The sequence below is a fragment of the Conger conger genome, chromosome 11, assembly GCF_963514075.1.
Source record: "Conger conger chromosome 11, fConCon1.1, whole genome shotgun sequence".
Classification (NCBI taxonomy): Eukaryota; Metazoa; Chordata; class Actinopteri; order Anguilliformes; family Congridae; genus Conger; species Conger conger.
Genome location: NC_083770.1, coordinates 48,272,062 through 48,294,908, shown reverse-complemented (window position 1 = coordinate 48,294,908; position 22,847 = coordinate 48,272,062).

Below are 22,847 nucleotides of genomic sequence, written 5' to 3'. Positions count from 1 at the left end.
CAGCAAATTTTCAGCACTGTAACTGGAGTATACCTAAACGTAATATGAGCCATCCCTGGTGTAAAATCCAGCTATGACCAGCTTGAAATGACCAGCTACCAGCTGTTTCAAAACACAGCTTCAGCTGGTCAAACCATGTTGAGTATGGAGCTGGTCTGAACTGGTCAACCAGCTAGCAGCTGTTTCAAAACCCAGCTTGAGCCATTTTGTTCAGCGGGGATGTACAGTACAGGTTTTTAAAATGTACATGCAATGCAAAGAAAATTAGGAAGTATGCTCTATAACGTACAGGGGCAAGGCCTCACAATGTAAGTCACAGTTACCTGCAGAGGAAGCTGGTTTCTGTGAACCCCACCGAGGGCGTCTCTGAGATGGAGCTGTTTATTCAGCACAGTCCCCACACCGGAGCCAGCAACACCAGCCAGCCGTTCATCAGCTTTCTCCATCTTGTCAATAGCCTCCTCCCTTTTCCCACTGGTGATTTATTGGGGGTGGGTTAGAAAGTGACTCGGAGCCTGTACACAAGTCCCAAAACAGCAGTGGGAGAGAGAAACAAAAGTGTACGCGCTGCACCAAAAGCACAGGTAAAAACACATCCACAAGGACACACACGCCAGTGCAATGACCTCCCCTCACACAGTTGATCTGCAGAGTTTCGCCTTTCCAAAAACTGTTCAAATCCACATTCAACATGCATTTCCTTGATACAGTAGCATTTTCCCTGGTTTGTTTTATATGTTTTTTTGTTGGTTATTATCTTTATTATTATTATTATTCATTAATTAATTAATTCATTCATTCATTCATTATCCTAACCCGCTTATCCTGAACAGGGTCGCAGGGGGGCTGGAGCCTATCCCAGCATACATTAACCCAGGGTTAAGGGCCTTGCTCAAGAGCCCAACAGCTGTGCGGATCTTATTGTGGCTACACCGGGATTAGAACCACCGACCTTTGCGGGTCCCAGTCATGTACCTTAACCACTACACTACAGGCCACTACGCTACAACTCACAGCTGTGGAAATGGAGGAATATTGTTTTATGTCTATGCACTATCCCTATGTATTGTGCAAACTCTGAAGACACATTTCCCCTGGGAGTATGATAAAGAACCTGTCTATCTATCCACACAGTCACACCTGCGGCGAATGCTTTCTCGTCCTGAACCACTACGCTACAGGCCGCCCCACAATAGGTCCACACAATAGACTCCTGGGCTGTGTCACACTTCAAGGACAGGCACTCGCATGGCAAAGGCAGAAGATTATAGGCACTCTGTGATTAAATATGTTACTTATTATATACGGGATCCAGGCCAGCTGGAACTCAAATCAAGAACCTCCGTCTTGTGAGGCTACAGTCTTCACCACTGTGCAGTGCCACCCACAGATGATGTCACTTTGCCTGCTTCTATTTTTTATTTTTGGGAGCTTTATTTTTAAATACAACAAAATGCCATCATGCCAGTCATCTAGCCATGGCGTTTTCACACATCCATGCAGTGAAGTGCAGTTTATCACTTTCTTAAAAATATTTTTTGTTTACCAAATGAAAATTAAGAAATTAAATAGGACAAGCTAAAATAAGAAAAGCCAATTCCAGCACTTCATAGTTCCTCTCTGGCATAATCTGAGAGCTGTTTTCAGAGGTTAATTGCTCTCCATAAAGAAAGTAAAAACAATAGGCCTGTTACATTTTTCCCCCTGAGTGGTAGTTTGTGTCGAGGGATGGCCACAGGGACCCACCTGGATGAAGCTGTCCTTGTGTGTGTTCAGAGCAAACAAACAAACACGCTTTTCAGCACTGTGTGACTTAATCAGATGTGAAAATCATTGTTTGCTCTCCCCATCCAATCTGCATACGTCTGGAGGTAATGAAGGTGGTTTGGAATAATGTCTAATTGAACTGTCAGAGAAATCCCATAATTCAGTTTAGAATAATAGCAAGGGATTACCAGCTCAGCTTTTATTGTTGACGGCATCTCGGAAATTATGTTTATTTTGCTCCCAATGCTCATTGGAGGATGATGATAGATTAATTACGGAATGCGAGATAATTAACTTTTATTTTACCTTCTTGCCAACATCGATTTTGAACAGCTGCTGTACTGAAAATATGTTAGGAGTTACCTAGAGACCGAGACAGGACAGATCCCCCTCACTGGAAAGGAATCCTGACCTTTTCAATGACATTACTTAGATGGAAAATGTAAAAATTGAATAAAAACATTATGCCATCCAAGTAATGCTATTTAAAAGAAAAAAGAAAAGAAACAGGTTTTTTTTTTTGTGCCGTCCTGATAGTGTTGTGTAAAACAATCTGCACAAGGCTTCCCCTCAATTAGACTGAGTTTAAGTGCTTAAACTGTTCAAAGGGTCTCAGCCAAAGCCTTGGCTGCCTTTCCTATTTGATTAAGGTTCAGTGAAATGGCAAGAAGCCATATGGCTGCCAGTTCTCCATTCCTAATGCGTTCCGATTGTCTGCTGTTAGTCTTGCAGCCCTGCGCTTGTACAATGGCCCTGGGCGCCGTTAAGGGGCATGATAGCACATGCAGGCTTGCGTACATTTCTCCTTAGCAGTATCATAACCAAATCCCGCCTACTTTCATGAGAGCCTGGAACAAATTTATAAACATGTAAGTCTGTATTACACAATCCTGAAAGAACTGAATCCCTAGGCTGCTTAACTTGCTTATCCAAATCAAGTTCTCAGAAATGAGGTGGAAGTCATGTTCACTGTGCAAAGACCGAGCTGAAATTATAGTGATGAGAAAGAGCCTCATTTGCAGCCTAATGTAATGTCCCTGCTCTGATATTTTGCCAATGAATTGATCCCGAGTGTTGTGTTTGCATTGTGATAATACTGGAGCAAGAGTGTAATACAACTATTACATTATGTAAATATTTGTTTGTTACCGCTTAAGCGATCTTCACAACGATCTCAATGATTTTCATCAATATTCAGAGGAGTGGGTGAGAAGGGCACTTTAAAATGTGAGCATAGTATGAGTTCAAAGGTCAGTCTCATTACATTACCTTACATTACATTACATTACAAGGCATTTAGTAGACGCTCTTATCCAGAGCGATGTACAACAAAGTGCAAATCAAACACAAGTACAAGTGCGAAGAGGACCTGAGAGGACAGTACAGTTCCGAGTCCTAGTGTGACCATACAGATACAATCTGAACCCTTGAAGAATACATCAACTTCCAAACTAGCATACCACAGTTGGCAGCTAGAATACCCCGAGTACAACAATACAATAGCTAATACAAAAAACAACAACATCTATACAACTATATAAGTGCCATTACAGTCTATGGCATATATAAGGCTAATCATGGTGGTGAGTCAGGGAGGGAAAGGTGTAGCCTGAAGAGATGAGTCTTCAGTCTGTGCTTGAAAGAGGTCAGAGACTCTGCCGTTCTGACATTCCACCACCGTGGGAGGTCGTTTCCCCACCGTGGGACCAGGACAGACAGCAGTCGTGAGCGAGAAGTGCTGGTGTGGCGAGGGGGAGGCGCCAGGCGGCACGAAGTGGCAGAACGGTCTCGTTGCAGAAGGAGTGAAAAAAAGCTTTAAAGGCCCACACGCATATTTTTCAGCTTTTCATATTATCCTCAAGTTTCCGGTTTGTGTTCCACACTGATTGTAGTTAAGTAAAACGTAGAAATTGTGGTCGAGGTACGCATATTCATAAGGTTCAAACGGTTATTTTTCCATCTGTGTGTGAAATTAATTTCCCACCTGACACGACATATGTTTTTGCATCATTGTCGAATGCCGTTGCTAAATGTATACCTGTGAGCTCATGTCAACTGCCTCTTTGAGACCAAGCCAAAAGCCTTCGGACGCCTTTCAAGAACCCTGTTGATGTTATAACTTAGATAGTTAGTTGTTAATTAGCTATTTACCGGTGTATTTTGTGACTGGAAATAGATCTGTGCTCTGTTGATCGAGACTAGCTCTTACGCTTTGCTTTTGCTAGCACTTTAACCCTCGTGTAGTCTTAACATTCTGCATACTCCCCTTGTCCTTCACTGAACTCCTGAAATAAAGCAGCTTAATTGAAATTTAATTTAATTTAATTTAATTTAACAACCTGTCACTCATCACAAACTTTGTCATGTCAGTTGAAAAAATATCATTTAGGGGGGGTTTTCTCTGTTGTTAAGCATAGAGGCGGGTCATTTTTGACCCTTAAGACGACACAAAGGGTTAATGCAGTCACGACCACGTGTGATTCAGGGGAGTAAATTTTAACATTTTTATTGTGTCTTTGAAATTGAATTTGAATTTGAAATTGCTAGTGACACTATACTTGACTTAATGATTTAAGTGAACTTTTGTTGCCGTTTTCCTGAAGCTATGTCATCTGCTCCGTCTGGTCCTCGAGATGACAGTTTGGTCAGTCGTGGCGGTAAATTGCCAGGCGGTCACAACTAGCTTAGCTAGGCTACATGTCTATTACATTGTACATTGTTAGATAATTCTCAGAACAACCTTTTAGCAATAGATCTATCTCACTTTCCCGTACACTAACGTTAGCTAGGTTAGCTAACGAGCGTCAGCGTAACTTTGCTAGCTAGTATCAAAGTGATTGTGTGACGGGTAACTTAACGTTAACTCATAAGGGTATAACGTAATTATGAGGGTGACTAGCTGGCTAACTACTGTAACTTTGGTGACTATAGTGGCCAGTCGGCGGTTCGAAGCACTTTGCTTAGTGACGGCTACTGCTCAAGACAGATCTATTTCCGGTCACCGTAGCCACCCCCAAATCCGCAGTTGCTTAAAGTCCCCATTTGCTATTTGTTGTTTGCTATAAACACCTGCATACGCTGCAGCCTGCAGCAACGCACCCACAAGGGGGCAGTCTCCCTGGGAACCAAATTTGGGGGGGGGGGGGGGGGGTCAGTGGACCCCTGGACTGCTATCTATGTTTTTTTATTCATTACACGTGGCACAGTAATGATATTGTGTGTCCAGGGGTGTGCTGAATCGCCCAATACTGTGATTCTGTAGCACAGCACGACACCTTTGGAGAGCTCAGCTAGACACAACGAGTCAGCCTTATGATGAACATTGTTCCTGGTATGACACATTACTGTCAAAGAATGGCGGTGCCTTATTCTTGTACATTACACGGTACAGTGGATGCTACGGCTAGCCTCGGCACTTGCCTCGCTCGTGGGTTTTCGCATTTAATTTCGAGGTTATGAGGTTATTTATTTTCACTTCAAAGCGCCTGTGCCTCGGCACCCGGTCCTCTCCGATTGCCTCCGCTAATCGGACGCCACAAACCCGGAAACTTCAAAGAGCGCAGACGTGACCAACAGCTTTCCGCAGCTGTCTTCTCCCGCATGTTTTTCAATTAGGCCTTTCTGGCTTGTTGGTCCTGTGGCGTCCGTAGTGCCCATCGTACTACTGCCTGGAGCAGTTGAAGAGTTCCACTGGATGTGCACACAAGTGGGTGTCACACTGTGTTTCTTACCCCTTTGAAGAGTATCAAAGATCGGTTTGTCTTGGATTTTTTTATTTTTTTTATTTTATTTTATTCTAAGCCAGTGTTCTAAAACACCATTGCTTTCAATTACTGGCAGCGATTGTTACATCAGCATTAGAATGTTCAGTCAAGCACATTCTAATCACATATTTGTGATCCTTTAAGTGTTGACGAGTAGAGATAATTAGAGTAGCAGGCTTGTTTTGGGGGCCGGGGGCAAAATTCCTGGAGGCACCCCTGCCCCCTACCGCTAGCCTAATGGCATGTGGCTACACGCCACTCAAAACAATAGGCTAGAGATACACTGGTTTGACACACTGTGTGTGCACAGACTAGGTAAATACAATTAACACACGGTCAACATTCCTGCTTTTAATTTCAGATGGCATTTCATCGCACTACACAATATTTCATCATCTGTGCACCATGCAGAGAAAATTAACGGGTTACGTTCACGCAGTTCAATATCGCAAAAGCCATTCACGAGGAGTCTGCTAAATAGCAGCGCAAATCAATAGCGTTACAGCTATCCCTGTATCCCCCCATTTTCTGCAATTATTGCCAGTTTCCCCTTTCCTCAGTACAACACAGCAAGCCCCCCACCGACCACAACATCATAAATGCAAATGGAACACATCTGCTGGGAACATTGCCCTCAATTAAAATGACAAACATCTTTTGTTCTCTTACTAGTTTAAAAAAAAAAATTTTTATGTGAAAGTGCTTACACTGGGAAATTACATTGCAGTGATGTCACCGAGGTCAGCAGCAACGGTGGTCACATGACCATCACTCCGATGAATATTATATAATGAATTGGATCTCGACAATTCCTAAACGGAAATGATTCAGTGAAGTGCGTTGGCCAGGCGGAGGCATATTTCAGCTTCCTTGCTCAAAAGGAGCACAACCTGCAGAGAGTTCTTCTGTGTGATGTCCCCCTTCAGTGATTGACTGAAGGGCAATGGCTTCACCGAGGCCAGGAAGCAGAGGTCCTGCCATGCGTTTCCTCCACCTGTGACACGGATTTCACTAATTAGTTCTGCCTTCTGGCCGAAGAATAACGCTGATTAGCAAGTCCAGGTAATTTGAACAAAATATGAATATCGGGAGGACTTTTGCTTTCTGAACTGGGATTTTACAGCTCTGTTGCTCAACCTTGTCTGCACTATACACAGTATTATATCCTGTACAGCCAGTTAAACTGTACTAATTTAATGAGGGATGCCTTCTGTGAATTGTCCCTCATAAGCGATACAGCACCTTCAGGAGCGCTGCAGACACATTTAACGATGCTCACATCAAAAACTCCTAATCGGCATTACCACAGTCTCATTACCATAACATAGCAAGCGTCACACAATATGTGTGTATACTAGCAGTGTGTATTGACAAAGGCATTTACAAATGTCTATGAAAATGTGCAGTTACATTACATTACATTACATGAATGGCATTTGGCAGACGCTCTTATCCAGAGCGACGTACAACAAAGTGCATACCCATAACCAGAAATAAGTGCGCTGAAAGACCCTAGAGGGAAGTACAATTTCAACTGCTTCCTGCACAACAAAGATAAGGACCAGGGCCTATTTTGAACAAACAAACAAAGCAAAAGTATTACCAAACCCCTTAACCAGCCAAACACTGCTTACCAAGCCAAACTAAAAATACTGATACACAAAAAAGTACATCACTGAAAGACAACAATTAAGGTTCACAGGGAGGGACGGGGAGAGGTGCTGCTTGAAGAGGTGCGTCTTCAGTTTGCGCTTGAAGGTGGGAAGAGATTCTACAGTTCTGACCTCAACGGGGAGTTCGTTCCACCACCGTGGAGCCAGAACAGACAGTAGTCGTGAGTTAATATCACAGACTTGCATCTTGCATTTGGCCCCGGAGAGCAATAGGAGTAAATAACTCACTAGTTTTATTGTCAGTAAGTCCAGCCAAACAGCACAACACGCTCGACTTCAGCAGCAGTGCATCACCAGCCATAGCGGCCTGTAGCGTAGCGGTTCAGGTCCATGACTGGGATGCGCAAGGTCGGTGGGTCTAATCCCGGTGTAGCCACAATACGATCCGCACGGCCATTGGGCCCTTGATTACTGCATTGCTCCAGGGCACCAATAATGTCTCCTGCTTAGTTTAATCAACTGTACGCCAAATGCCATTAATATAATGTAAATGCTGCAGTTGCCTGCAGATATATGGGTATATCAGACAGCCTGCGGAACCAAATGTGCTGATAGGAACTCCAGGCCTCATTGGCTCCGGGGGTAAGTGCAGTCGTCTCATTGGCTCAGGAGGTAAGAGTGGTCATCCGGCAGTTGGAGGGTTGCTGGTGTCGCCCTGGGTGTGTCGAAGTGTCCCTGAGCAAGACACCTAACCCACAATTGCTCCTGACGAGCTGGTTGGTGCCGTGTGCAGCGGGGCTAGTTCAGTTAGTTGGCTAGTAAGTGCAGTGAAAGCGAAGGTGAAATTCTAATTCAAAAGAATGTCGTTGCCCTTGGCTCGGGCCGAGTTTGTCTTTTAGCTCACTGGTAACGTGTTGAAATCCTACCTTTCTCACTCATTGCACTTGCATGGCAGCCAATAGCTGATGGTGTGTGAGTGTGTGTATGAATGGGTGAATGAGAAGCATCAATGGTACAACACTTTGGATAAAGGCGCTATATAAATGCAGGCGTTTACATTTACCCGAGTGCTGTTGGAAAGCAGTAAGTATCACACGAATGTACTCACATTTCCTGGGTTTTTGGAGGCTAGGATTCCACTCTGTTTATAGTTGATGAGCAAGATGGTCTCCATTCGAACCGGGATTGCTAGAATACTGGACCACTGGCAGGCTCTTCCAACAACAAAAATCTGTGCTCAATGTACAAATGAAATCAGAAAGAAACTTAAGTAAATACAATAAAATAACTACAAGAAATCCCATGCAAATAGTGCCACGTTTAAACAGCAATGCTGAACAAGATCTTGTCTGTCACAGACGTGAAAAAAACAATGCTGTGAAATACAATCTGATGTGAGATTATTAGCCCGTATCATTTGTGTTAAAGTATGAAGTGCTTTGCTCTCATGGAGGAAGATCCTAACTCCATTATCCTGTATGGAAAACCAAGGAAAGTGCAGCACTTAAATAATTCAGCAGCAACTCCATATAACACAGTGAGAGAATTGGTAGTGGGTAGTTGGTAGAATGCCAGGGGTGTGAATACACACACACACTCTCTCACACACATCCACACAATCAACACGAGGACCCTGACATGTAGGTCAGAACTAAAATAGTAGTAACACATTGGCCACTCATCTAATCAAGGTCTTTTTCTGAGGTCCGTCTTGTTAAGCACTTTAATGGCAGTAGACTGAGATAGTGAAGGGAAATTTTCCCCACAGTTTCCTTGTTTGCGCTGCACATGAGTAGGCTGTGATAAATCTGGCTGTCAAACCTGCACCTCATTGGTTTACAGACTGATGCACAGCAGATAAATGTGTTTACCATTACCGCAGTGGCTATTTCTTTCAAACAGCGGCATAGCAAAAACACCAAAAGAAACTAATATTTCATACCACCTGGCCAAGGGAATGAAAGAGTATTGTGAAGTGAATTAATGCTTGACGCCGGCGATAGGGTTAAGCTGCTGAATGACAAGAATCAAACGCTGCAATCAACGGCGAGTAAGGCAGTGACTACACATGGGCGGAATCGAGTTGGTTGAACCTTGCCGTCATCCACCCAGGAAGCCGTTCGTTAAACAGTAGCAAGTCGCAGAGATAAGCGAGAGCAGCAGGTGGTCTGCGGTTATGAACGTCTGGTTTCGACACTCCCTTCTTGGACGGACGCCATGTCGAATGTTTCGACGCTCCCTCCGTAGGAATTTAACGGCATTTAACGCCGTGCCGATGCTGATCACCTGAAAGCAGTTTTAGGCAATGCCTACGCCACCATGCGTGCCACTCATTTGAATGAGCCGATCGAAACCCTGCTGTGAATGCCACAACAACGTCATTGGTCGATATCACTGGTTTCACTGCGTCCCTATAACTGTCGCTGATATTCACATGTGTCATATGCAAACATTGCGTGTATCATCACTTTAGAATTTAGTTGTCAGTTATTCACAGAGCAATTAGCAAACTTGGGTTTCCAGATGCCGGTTAGAATTCTTGATGCGATCTGGGCTGGTCTTAATCAGATTACTTTGCTATGATATGAATAGCTACAAACAATAATAACTAAGCCTGACTCATTTCTTTTCAAGTGTGCAAAATTAATTGTTTCCTTTCTACAGATAATCACTGTTGGAGGCTGTAATTATTTATAAGGCTGTGCACATGTTCAGCTTTCATTGATATGATTTTTTTTTTTATCATAACTTCTTTGTTTATATTGTATCTATGTCTATTTACAGAATGCACAGCTATTGAAAGAGATGAGTGTAATTACTTAACTTTATTGGAAAGAAATTTAAAGAGAGAATGCTTTTACGCTCCTCATTCACCTCTCTTTCCTCAGAATGTGCACGTATATGATTATGAATATGATGTGAAATTTCTTTAAGCAAACAATTCAATCAATGCACAAAAGTAGCTTAGCCTATAATTTTCTGAAACAAATTGACCTTTCCACGGCTTTCTGCTCTACAACTGTTCTATAACCAACTCCTCTGTCAAATTTTCTCTAACAAGCAGTGGATGGTCTAAGGCAAAATGCCAGCACCAATGTTCTTTCCAGACGACTTTTCACATTTTCTCCCTTTTCGTGCGATTTTTCATTTCCCCACCGTGCTGTAAAATAACATGTACGGTCCTTTCAGAGACAAATCAATGAGTGCTCTAAAAACGATGCTCACGGCAGCCATTGTGACATACCCTTTGCTAATCAGGGATTCAAACACATTCGAGACGCGTGCGATTCCGCCTGCTCCGTTTCCAGTCACGGAGAATGTTCTGTCGCGTGGCAAATCATTCCAATCACGGTGTCGTGTCTCCTGAAAGAAAATAATTTGGAGAAAATAATTTGATTCACCCAAATCTGTTTGTCAATTTCCCTGGAGTTCTGAGTGCATTACATTACATTACAAAACGTTATATTCATTGTCTGATTTGTGTGATTTCTATTCCCGGTAGAATGTGTTGACGTCAGGGAGGATGATGATGGATTCCAGGGACGATGGGAATATGGGGGGGAGCCCCAGAGGGGCACTGTGTGTGGGCGCAGGACCACACCACCTGCCGTTTGGGACGGGAACGTGAGTTCTCCCAAAAAACCCAACCGGGGCCGAGTTCCCAGACGAAGGCGTCGGCTTCGCTCTGCCTTGCTGCAGAGAAGGAGATACTTGGATTTGTTCAGGCAAGGAGCAGATTAACAGCGCTTTGCGGCTCTTTCCGTTGCAGAGTTTGGGAAGCCTTGCCCCTCCGTCTCCACACGACCATGATGTGCTTCAGCGACGAGACAGGCCTACAAATCTGGCCCAAACAGCAGGCGAAACGAGGGTCATTTTCGGAGAGGAATCTCATTCCGGGCAGACCATTAATTCTTAATGTCTGCTATTGAACCAGCGACAGATGAAGGCAGACAGTTTCATATTTCTCGGCCTTTTTCTTGTAAAAGCACAAATCCAAGATGGGGGAATTAAGACTTGAGGTGCGTACCTCAGCACTTTAAATCAGTGATTCATGCACTGGCCATCCCGATCGAGATATGAAAGTACAGGTAGACATCACTGGCAAATCTATTTATTTTTGAGCAGAATAGAGCCCAGAATATTGCCAGAAATGTTTATATTCTAGTAAACTGATGAAATCGTAGTGATAATAAAAACTACAAACTGTTAGGCAGATAACAGGCATCGTTCCTCCAAGGGGGTTCAATTGTTCTGACATCGTGCCTTTTGTAATTACTGAAGCACATGGAATAATTATGTAGAATTTGTATCCACAACCTTTTGAAGAGTGTTTTGGAATGTTTTTATTATTCTAAATCAGTGTTCTAGAACCCCATTGTTTTTAATTACCAGCACTTGAAAGATTACAGCTGAAGGATCTTAACTGAAGGTTACAACAATCACAGTGATTGTTACATAAGCATTAGCATCATGTTATCTGTTAGTAAGATAATGGTAAGTGCATTGCCTGTATCTACATATTCATTTTGCTTCTTTTTTTTCCATTTTGCTTTTAATAAATGTGTTAAAATGGCTTTGACCCATGTGACCTTGTTGAACCTTGGTCAGATAAATCTTAGCTTTTTTGTGATATAATCGACCCGAGACTGAGGCACTGTCTGTCTCAAAAGGATATTCGGTAATTTCACATGCCCCAATACCTCAAGCCCATGTCTCAGCCCCATAAGCTGGGCTGCCTCCATTTCCTCCGAGCAGGTTTCACGGTTTTAAGCCCAGAATTAGGTGGTCCGTTGTTCAGCAGGCAGCTTGGCAAAGATAATCGCTGCGAAGGATCGGTGATTTTTCTCCCCTCAGCTCTCCGTGCACACCATCTCCCTGTCCATCGCCCGCGTTGGGCTTCTGTTCCGCAGGCCGTGTTATTGGATCTCCATTTGTCTGGGCACTTCTCCCCACCTGCACTAACGGCCCAATGAAAGCCACTTTGCAGTCCCATAAATTAGATTTTTCGCCCCATGGAGAAGCATTAAATGCCTCTCCACATCAATCCATGGGTAATTTTTATAACAGAATATACATCGAGTGTGAAACACTGTACATTATGTAGCTGCAGCACGAAACCCAGGGAGCACCCAGGGTCTCGTCTGCTTTTCCAATGGGACGGTCCACTGCATCCATTTTGAGACTGATTCAGCAGAATTTTTCTCCAACAATTTCCTGTTTATGGAGCTTGGTGTCAGTCAGTAATTTTGTGACTTCTGAGCTGCGATTGTTCAAAAACGGCCAATTCAGATGACAGCTTTAGTGCCACCAAGTGGCCAATCAGGTTCTGTCAGTGGCAATTAGGACCATGAATAGAAAAATCTAAATACATAAGTAAGTAAGTAAGTTTTATTTATATAGCACCTTTCACAGACAGAGTCACAAAGTGCTTCACAGGATCAAAAATAAATAAATAAGTAATAACAATAATAATACATAAAAGAACAGTCAATAAAACCAACAAATCACAAATAAACGAACATGAAATAAATGGAAATACAGTCACAAAAACGGCTAAATGAACGCCTGTCTGAAAAGATGTGACTTTAGCTGCTTTTTAAAAATTTCCACAGACGCCACAGCTCTTAAGTCCGGTGGAAGAGAATTCCACAATTTATGACATGACCTCCTGGACCTGGTCTGGAGCATTTTGGACCAGTTGTAGGGGGTCTAGAGATGATTTGCTGAGGCAGGTAAAAAGCGAGTTACAATAGTCCAGGCGTGATGAAATAAAAGCATGAATAATCATTTCCAGCTCAGAGTGTGATACAATAGACCTGAGTTTAGTAATGCTTCTAAGGTGGAAAAAACATGTACGGGACAAAGACTTAATGTGCCTGTCAAGATGCACAGCCTGATCAAAGATAACACCAAGATTTCTCAATTCCGAGCGCACATTTGATTTAAGATACCCAATACAATTTACAACATTAGAAACAATATTATCAGCAGCAATGATGAGGACTTCAGTTTTGTCTGCATTTAACTGAAGAAAGTTACTGGCCATCCAGTCCTTAATAGCAGACAAACAGTCATACAGTACATTAAGTTTATCAATCCTGTCAGGTTTAAAAGAAAGATATAACTGAATGTCGTCCGCATAGCAATGGGATGAAATACCTTTGAATTTGCTAATAATGACACCTAAAGGAAGCATGTACAGAGCAAACAAAATCGGACCCAGAACAGAACCCTGAGGGTCACCACAGGAAAAGGGCCAACAGCCACGGAAAAACTCCTATCAGAGAGATAAGATGAAAACCAATCTAGAGCGCTCCCAGAGACACCCACCCACTCACTAAGCCTATCTATCAGAATGCGATGATCCACAGTATCAAAAGCTGCACTGAGATCCAGCAGCACCAGGATAGAGCAGTCACCAGCATCAGAGGACATCGTAATGTCATTTGAAACTCTGAGAAGAGCCGTTTCTGTCGAGTGCTTTTGGCGAAAACCAGACTGGAATTTGTCAAGAATGTTGTGGTGATTTAAATCAGTGAGCTGAGAGGCAACTCTTTTTTCAAAAATTTTTGAAACAAAAGGCAGCTTGGATATAGCCCTGTAGTTCTTGGGAAGAGATGGGTCTAAGTTAGGTTTTTTTTAAAGATTTTGTCGCGAGGCGACATGGCTAAGAGCCATCGTCTGGCAGTCGGAGGGTTGCCGGTTCGATCCCCTGCCCGGGCTGAGTGTCCCTGAGAAAGACACCTAACCCCAAAATGCTCCTGATGAGCTGGTTGGCGCCTTGCATGGCAGCCAATCGCCGTTGGTGTGTGAGTGTGTGTATGAATGGGTGAATGAGAAGCATCAATTGTACAGCGCTTTGGACAAAGGTGCTATATAAATACCAACCATTTACCATAAGATTAATTTGGGTCATAGCTTCCATCACTTTGCCAAGGTTCATTGTCACCCATGTGGTTCGGCTCAAGTTGCGAACAGATGGGAAATAATGTCCCAAAATGGCGGCACACATGACTGCAAATGAGGAAATTGAGCACTTACAACAGGCTTGAAATCTAAATAATGACTCATAGCTTAGTGAATCTGAATATACTACGCATATATATGTTACAATATGGACCTCTTTATCTAGAGCACCACAATGTGCTTTGACTGTGCCAATATCTTTGGGATGGGATCTTGGTGTGTGCAAATTTAATAAATTTAGGTCAGACGGTTGGGGATTTACAAGCATGTTTGTGTCTTGGCCATGCTTAAAGTCTATCTGAATAATTGTTCAATAATGTTTTGGCATGACATAAGATAAGTACTACCTGCATGAAAATAGGTCCATTGATGCAATTTCTGCAAGGTTTATAGAAGGGTAAAATTTTAATCATAGACAATGCAATATAGGCGGCACGGATGCTGCAGTTGGTAGCACTGCCGCCTCACAGCAAGGAGGTCCTGGGTTCAAATCCCCGTTGGCCGGGGTCTCTCTGTATGGAGTTTGCATGTCCTCCCCGTGTCTGCGTGGGTTTCCTCCGGGTACTCCGGATCCCTCCTACAGTCCAAAGACATGCAGGTTAGGCTGATTGGAGAATCTAAATTGCCCGTGGGTATGAGTGTGTGAGTGAATGGTGTGTGTGCCCTGCGATGGACTGGCGACCTGCCTTTCGCCCAATGTATGCTGGGATAGGCTCCAGCCCCCCTGCGACCCTGTTCAGGATAAGCGGGTGAGGATAATGAACGAATGAACGCAATATAGCAGATGTTTGTGAAACAAATTTGTTCCTAGTGAGGAGAGGGACATCTGGACCAAATTTTTTTTCACTAGGTCATGCAGGATTCACAAACTGAGCCTGAACCAAAAGCAGTAAAACAGTCCCAACGTTTCCATATTTCTTATGGATCATATTACACGCTAAAAAGGCAACATAATCCTTACCATCATACAATGTAAATACAGAGCAGAACTGATCTGCTTCCTTTGCTTCTTACTGCCTTCTGCTTCGTATTTGCTTCCATATTTCTGGCCTTAACACTGAATTGTTTATTTTCAAGATATTTTTCGAATTTGTGTTACAATACGCTGCAGATGCAATATTTGGCTATATTATTTGGGCTTTTTATATTTTGCTTAAAATATTTTGCTATAATTATGAATGTAAATAGTGACAGGTAGAAGATAGATCTCACTCCTCCTTTTCTATACATAGATATATTTGTTATTACATAGAAGCCATCTGTTATTTAAACACATACCTGAATAATATATGGATGATTTCATTAATTATTGTAATGATTTTACTTATTCATTCAATGTTACTTAATGTTGTTTAATATTATTGATGTTTAATATCCAAATCAGGTGGAAGAACGAAACTGCATTGCGATAATAATGAATAATTTGGTATATAAATGTCTTTTTGTTATTAAACTCCCAGCATTTTTCTCCACTGAGTGATAACAGTAATAATCCCGTCTGGCTGATTCGATAGAGGAATCTCTGGAGTCAGTATGTGGGAAAGGCCGGCCCATTTGCATGGACTACAGACCTGCACAGCCTTCTCCATTACTCACAAAAGAGAAATGTTCCTTTCGTGCTTCCCACTTTGGAGAAACATTTCTAAACACTGTTTGTTCAGGACAAACAACCTGCGGTATGAGAAACACGGCAGTATATATGCTTTATATTAGTATATATATATATACAGTATCTATGTAAGTATATACATGTAAGTATATGGACGCTCTGGATAAGAGCCTCTGCCCAATGCCAATAATGTAATAATGTGCATATACAGTGAGCTCCATAACACTTGGGACAAAAACAGATTTGGTACATCACAACTTTAGAGTTGGACTCAAACGATTAACATGGTCAAAGTCCTCGCTTTTTCAGGTATTTTTATACACATTACACGATTTCATTAAAAATAAAAAATGTTATCAGGTAAGAACAGTAATTGTTTGAGGGATTTTGTTTGTCATTTTGTGTCCAAATGTCACATCCATAACACTGGAATTGCCATATACAGGTACAGATTGGTTTGGGACACATTAATGTTATGTAAATTAAAGTAGTCATGTTCTACTTGTTTCTGGGGTCCATGGCCTTAAATATTCTCTTCAGCATAAGTGCAATGGTGGACTATAGAACCAAATCAAGAAAAAATATATATATATACATATTTGTTCCAAACATTATGGACCTCACTGTATATACGTATACAGCATATAGCCAAAGTAGTAGATTTTCCTGTTTGAGTGGAATCAAGTTGCCTTTAAAGCCCTCAATGCATGAAAACTCACAAAAGATACTGTACATCTGCATTCATTTACTTTCAGAAGCCAACCAGCTGGGGACTGCTGGAAGCCCCATCCTGTTCCAGCACACGAATGGTCTGGACTGAAATCCAGCTCAGTGCTGACTGTGGCCATCAGCCCTGCTGACTGAGGCCATGGTAAATAGTTGGCATTTATATAGCGCCTTTATCCAAAGCGCTGTTTGGATAAAGATGCTTCTCATTCACCCATTCATACACACACTCACACACCGACAGCAATTGCCTGCCATGCAAGGCGCCGACCAGCTCGTCGGGAGCATTTGGGGGTTAGGTGTCTTGCTCAGGGACACTTCGACACAGCCCGGGCGGGGGATCGAACCTGCAACCCTCCGACTGCCAGACGACTGCTCTTACTGCCTGAGCCAATGAGACGACTGCTCTTACTGCCTGAGCCAATGAGACGACTGCTCTTACTGCCTGAGCCAATGAGACGACTGCTCTTACTGCCTGAGCCAATGAGACGACTGCTCTTACTGCCTGAGCCAATGAGACGACTGCTCTTACTGCCTGAGCCAATGAGACGACTGCTCTTACTGCCTGAGCCAATGAGACGACTGCTCTTACTGCCTGAGCCAATGAGACGACTGCTCTTACTGCCTGAGCCAATGAGACGACTGCTCTTACTGCCTGAGCCAATGAGACGACTGCTCTTACTGCCTGAGCCAATGAGACGACTGCTCTTACTGCCTGAGCCAATGAGACGACTGCTCTTACTGCCTGAGCCAATGAGACGACTGCTCTTACTGCCTGAGCCAATGAGACGACTGCTCTTACTGCCTGAGCCAATGAGACGACTGCTCTTACTGCCTGAGCCAATGAGACGACTGCTCTTACTGCCTGAGCCAATGAGACGACTGCTCTTACTGCCTGAGCCATGTCGCCTCATAGCGCTGCAGACTGTTGCCATCAGCCCTGCAGACTGGCCAATAATTGCAGAAATGAAACACAAATGCCCACTCAATGTATATGTTGCCATGTACTGGAAGCGTGTTCTCATACAATAAAGATGTTCAGAATGATTGCCATGAGATCTGTGAAATTAAAAAAAAAAATTTTAAAAACCCTGAAAAAGCCACTGAGCAACTGGGATGGAAAGCAGTGGAGTTGTCCACCACTCAAAACGTAACTTCCTAAAGTGACAACGGCGACTGGTCTTGCTGGCCGTGTGCAGTGGCTGACCTAAGGGCACTTTTGACCGCGGCTCACAGTCATTCGGCTGTTCTCTTCCGCGCCTCGACAAACTCGATCACCGGCGAAAATTCATTAGCACCTTATTTAATTACCACCAATTACCCAGAGTGATTTGTGGGCCCTTTCAAGTTCAGTTCACTGCGAATGCCATTCCCGTGCTCAGCTTCTTTCAGCTCATCTTCTGGGCACTTTAGGCATGACAGCCGTGAGTATTCATTCCTTCAGTCTCCGCATTTACCCTCTCTCTCGATGGTCACATTTTCACCTGTCCAAAATCCCCAACACGTGAAGAGTCCTATGAAATAATTCCACTAATAAGATGAGAATGGGAAAAGGTAACATTTTCTTTTCACTTGTGACTTTTAATTTGCGTGAAAATTTAACATTCAAATTAAAGACTAATTTCACATGTGGTGTACATGGCATTGTATGATTTGTGGTCTAGGCCAAAAAAAATTGACTATGGATCAAATCAAATTTGAATCACATCTATAGGTAGACTTTTAGGTAAATATATAGGACCATTTATAGATACCTATAATATTAGGATATTGAGGTTGAACAACAGCTCTTTGTCATCTAAAATGTTCCAGGATTTCAAATATATATTCGAACAAGGCCTCAAGCAATGTACAACAGCAATGTAACCGCAAGTATGCTCGAGGATGATTGTGGGTGGGGGGTAGAGTTAGGATTGGGAAAAGAAGAGAGATGCATTTGAGTTCATGCAAAACTTTTACCATTATCATACATCATACCTCCTTATCAGTCTCCTAACAAACATTACATTTTAACAAACATCTCATCAAGCCAGTCCTCGGGTGATGAGGATGAAGATGACCAGAGAAATGTAATTACCTGTTAAACATACGCTGTCAACTAATGCAGAGGAGCCATTGTGCGGTCACCGAAAAAAATCCTTTTTTTAAATTGAGTCCTAATTACTATGCTGATGGGAGCTGCAGGAGCCTGTAATACCTGAACGGGAGGAATCAATCAGCAAGGCCAGCTCCCGTCGGGCCCTTCGTGGAGGAGGGGCCCCTGGACATGGAGGCCCCGTCAGATAGCGGCAGCCCATCGCCCTGCTTTCTGTGTTTAATTCCCCCAAAAGGTCAGCGCTTCCACCAGGAGTCTCCGACTGGGAAAGGCTCTCTCTCTCTCTCTCTCCCTCTCTCCCTCTCTCTCTCTCTAAATGTGACGCTCTCTCAAAATGCCACGAGAATTTAGAGAGCGATAAAAGACAATTAGGCCTGAAGGGGATGGGAGACCAGGGCCTTTTATTCCACAAGAGTTGCCGTCTTTCATTTGAAAGGAATGGGCGTTATTAATTCATTTAGCTCCTTCCCTTTTCTTCTTCTTTTTCTTCTTCTCCTCAGCCTCCAGGGGAATATTTAACATGGCGGCAGCAGGGCTGAATAGATAAACACGGCAGGGGGATATTTCTCTGCTATATCAAAGCTGTGTAGGAGTACCACAGACTCTCCAGCCCTGCTGAAGTGGAGTCAGGGTTTACCCCGAGACTCTCTCCACCCCTGCTGAAGTGGATTCAGGGTTTACCCCGAGTCCTAATCTATAACTTCTCTCTCACTTTTTCACACAACATGTAAAAGGAACATTGATCAACAATCAACAACATTTTAGTGGCTTTTATGACTCACAATAAAAAAGGCCCTGTAAACAATTGACAAAACCTGCAATGTGGAATTGGTTTTGTTCCAGCTCCGTGAGTGTAAATTCAGCCCTCCGGACGCCATTCCAGCGCAGGGATAATACCTCACACTGCCTCCGTAACACTGACGGTAAAGTCAGCTGTACGGGTTGAATGCTTAGCCTTTTTTCTTTTTTTCTTTTAAGGATTTTCTGGGGTATTTGGTCCATGGATTCCCAAGGACAGAGCTGTCCGTGTTAGTACATGACCATTAAAGAGAGATGGGTTTGAAGATTGGCTTGGTAGCACCCAAGAGAGACAGGAAAGTCTTGGCCTTTAGATTTCTGCTACAGACTGAGCAGGATTGGCAGCACTCTGGACCACAGAATATGGCCCCCAGGGGCCCCCAGGGGCCCGGAAGCATTAGCGCATTAGCACATTAGCGCAAGTGCATGAGCTGCGTTCGAGCCAAAGTGAGAAATAAAAAAAGGAACTTGTCGTACAGACAAATTTCATAAACCTGAGTCAGCGTCTGCCAATCACCCATGGATTCACTTCTCGGTATACGTTTGGCTATATTCACTGCTGATAACACCCGAAGAAGATCCTGACAGCATTGACACCGTTCCATCGTAACCAGGAGCAGAGTTTGTGCGTTTCACAGCGTTGCCGGTGTTGCCCTCCTGACTGCACAGAGCCAGCGGAATGACCTGGTCCGGGCATAAGCGCAGGGGTGATGCGCAGGGGCTCCGGGTTCACGGACGACTGCTCCAGAGAGCCGGCTCTGGCGCGGCCGATAAGCCCGCGATGCGCTCCGCCGTTCCCCCCGCTCCCCGCTCCCCGACGGCGCCATTCCAGGACCGCCTCAACACCGGCTCAAGGTCAGCCTTTTATCCACTCTAATCTCACTCGTATCAATCGCTGCCTGCAGAGGCTTGTGGGAAAACGGAGCTGATGTTACCAGTTCACATACACAAAACGTGAACAGGAAACTGCCTGCAGTTTGTTGTTTCATTCTGAGTCATATTATATTTGGCTGCACCTTTGATTAATACCACCATTTATATGTGTTACGTGTCTCTTAATATCTATATGTCAGCTAATCATTACTCGGTAATTGCCCTCAGGGGATCTATGAAATTGTGATGAATTGATTTGAACCGAACTGAACTGAATTTAATTTAACTTAATACACTTTGGTATTGGCTCAATTTAGTATTCAGTGGTGCTTGTGAAACAGAAACAAAAGGCAGTGAAATTACGCCCAGGTCTCGGGCTGCTCCCCTGCGTGTAGCACAGACTGTGCAGTAAGTAGCGGTTCTGCCAAAACCACGAAACAACACCATTTTTCAGCCAGAGCGGTGGGATTATTGTGTGTTGTTTGGGTTAGTGTTATATAAGGACACGGCGATAAGGGGGGGATTTGTCATTCTCGTCCCATCAGGCCGCCCGGTACTCTCCGCTCTCTCTCTCGCAGCTTTTGCTGCGGTCCGAAAGATTTCGGGCCGTGGTCATTTCTCTCTTCGCCGCCTGCAGGCTGTCTTCAGGTGTCCTCCCTCCTGGTCCAGGTGAGTCTCTGAGGCCCCTCTGTCATGCAGAGGCCATCGTACCCCTCATTAGCAGCACACCTGTCATCCGCTTCAACCCTCTGCGCGTCACCTCTCAGCTTCACGGGTAAACGACCGACATCGGGGGTTTTCTTTTTCCACACGCAATCGTTCGGCCTTCTTGCTTTCTTCTTATGAATTTATTTCAGTGTCTATTTTTCCCTTTTTCTCCCAATTTGGTAGCCAATTGTACCCCGTCTAATCCAATTAGAGTTAGTGTTAGATACACCGCCCACACCCCGTCCCTCAAAGGAAGGAGAACAAACGCGCCTTCTTCAAGTCTCACGCTCGTGACCGTGATCCCGAGGCACCCGGGGTGCTTTCTGTACGGCGATCAGCTAACCCTGCCAAGTTCCTCCCTCTGGAGCAGTGAGCCAATTATGCCGCTCCATGTGAGCCGGCCAGACTTGGCTTTCGGCAGGACCGGGAATCGAACCCCGGTCCTCGGTGTGCAACTGCAACGGGCAACTTTCTTAAGCATTCCTGGTGTAAGGCCTCATGGACCGCCTCATGCACTCTGGGGACGCCATGTCCCATGTCCTTCCTTCTATACACGTTCAAAGGAAATCTATACATTTCAGAGTCTACAAAATATGTGGTTTATATGATAAAAATGGCTGCCATTGTGTGACTTATGCTTTTATGTTGTGTTGAACTAATCTGGTCAGGTGTCGTGCTTCCACTTTTAAAGTCTCGGCGCTTCATTCTAGATATTGTACTGTATACATTCCACTTCTGATTGTGCGGACACTCTTTCAATGGCTACATGCAAATAAATACAGTAATCCACAGTGGAAAGATGTTAAAGTGTAGCTTGTTCTATTTTTGCTCTCGGTAGGTTATTTATTTGTGGCCTCTTTGAATAAAACGTATGTGATCTGATTTATATCCCAGAGATGCCCTTTTAAGATAAAGTAAATTGACGTTCTAACAATATGAAATCACTTTCTAATTAACTGCTGATATTTCTCACCTGGACTGAGACACATGATTGGTGATACTGCTGCTACGCTGCGGATTCTTTAATTGAGGCAACAGATCGGTGTCGTGCGGTGGATTAGACCGCGGGTGTGAACAGATCGGTGTCGTGCGGTGGATTAGACCGCGGGTGTGAACAGATCGGTGTCGTGGATTAGACCGGGGGTGTGAACAGATCGGTGTCGTGGATTAGACCGCGGGTGTGAACAGATCGGTGTTGTGGATTAGACCGCGGGTGTGAACAGATCGGTGTCGTGGATTAGACCGGGGGTGTGAACAGATCGGTGTCGTGGATTAGACGGCGGGTGTGAACAGATCGGTGTCGTGCGGTGGATTAGACCGGGGGTGTGAACAGATCGGTGTCGTGGATTAGACTGGGGGTGTGAACAGATCGGTGTTGTGGATTAGACCGCGGGTGTGAACAGATCGGTGTCGTGGATTAGACCGCGGGTGTGAACAGATCGGTGTCGTGGATTAGACCGCGGGTGTGAACAGATCCGTGTCGGGCGGTGGATTAGACAGTGGGTGTGAACAGATCGGTGTCGTGGATTAGACCGGGGGTGTGAACAGATCGGTGTCGTGGATTAGACGGCGGGTGTGAACAGATCGGTGTCGTGGATTAGACCGCGGGTGTGAACAGATCGGTGTCGTGGATTAGACCCCGGGTGTGAACAGATCGGTGTCGTGGATTAGACCGCGGGTGTGAACAGATCGGTGTCGTGGATTAGACGGCGGGTGTGAACAGATCGGTGTCGTGGATTAGACGGCGGGTGTGAACAGTTCGGTGTCGTGTCGGGCGGTGGATTAGACGGCGGGTGTGAATGCGATGGGAGCCGTGGCAGCGAGCGAAGCGGCTGTGATGTCGGCGATGTCATCGACGCGGGAGGTTTAGCGATGTCAGATAATCTGGCTGAGCGGGCGGCAGGGGCGCGGGGCGTCCGACACCACGG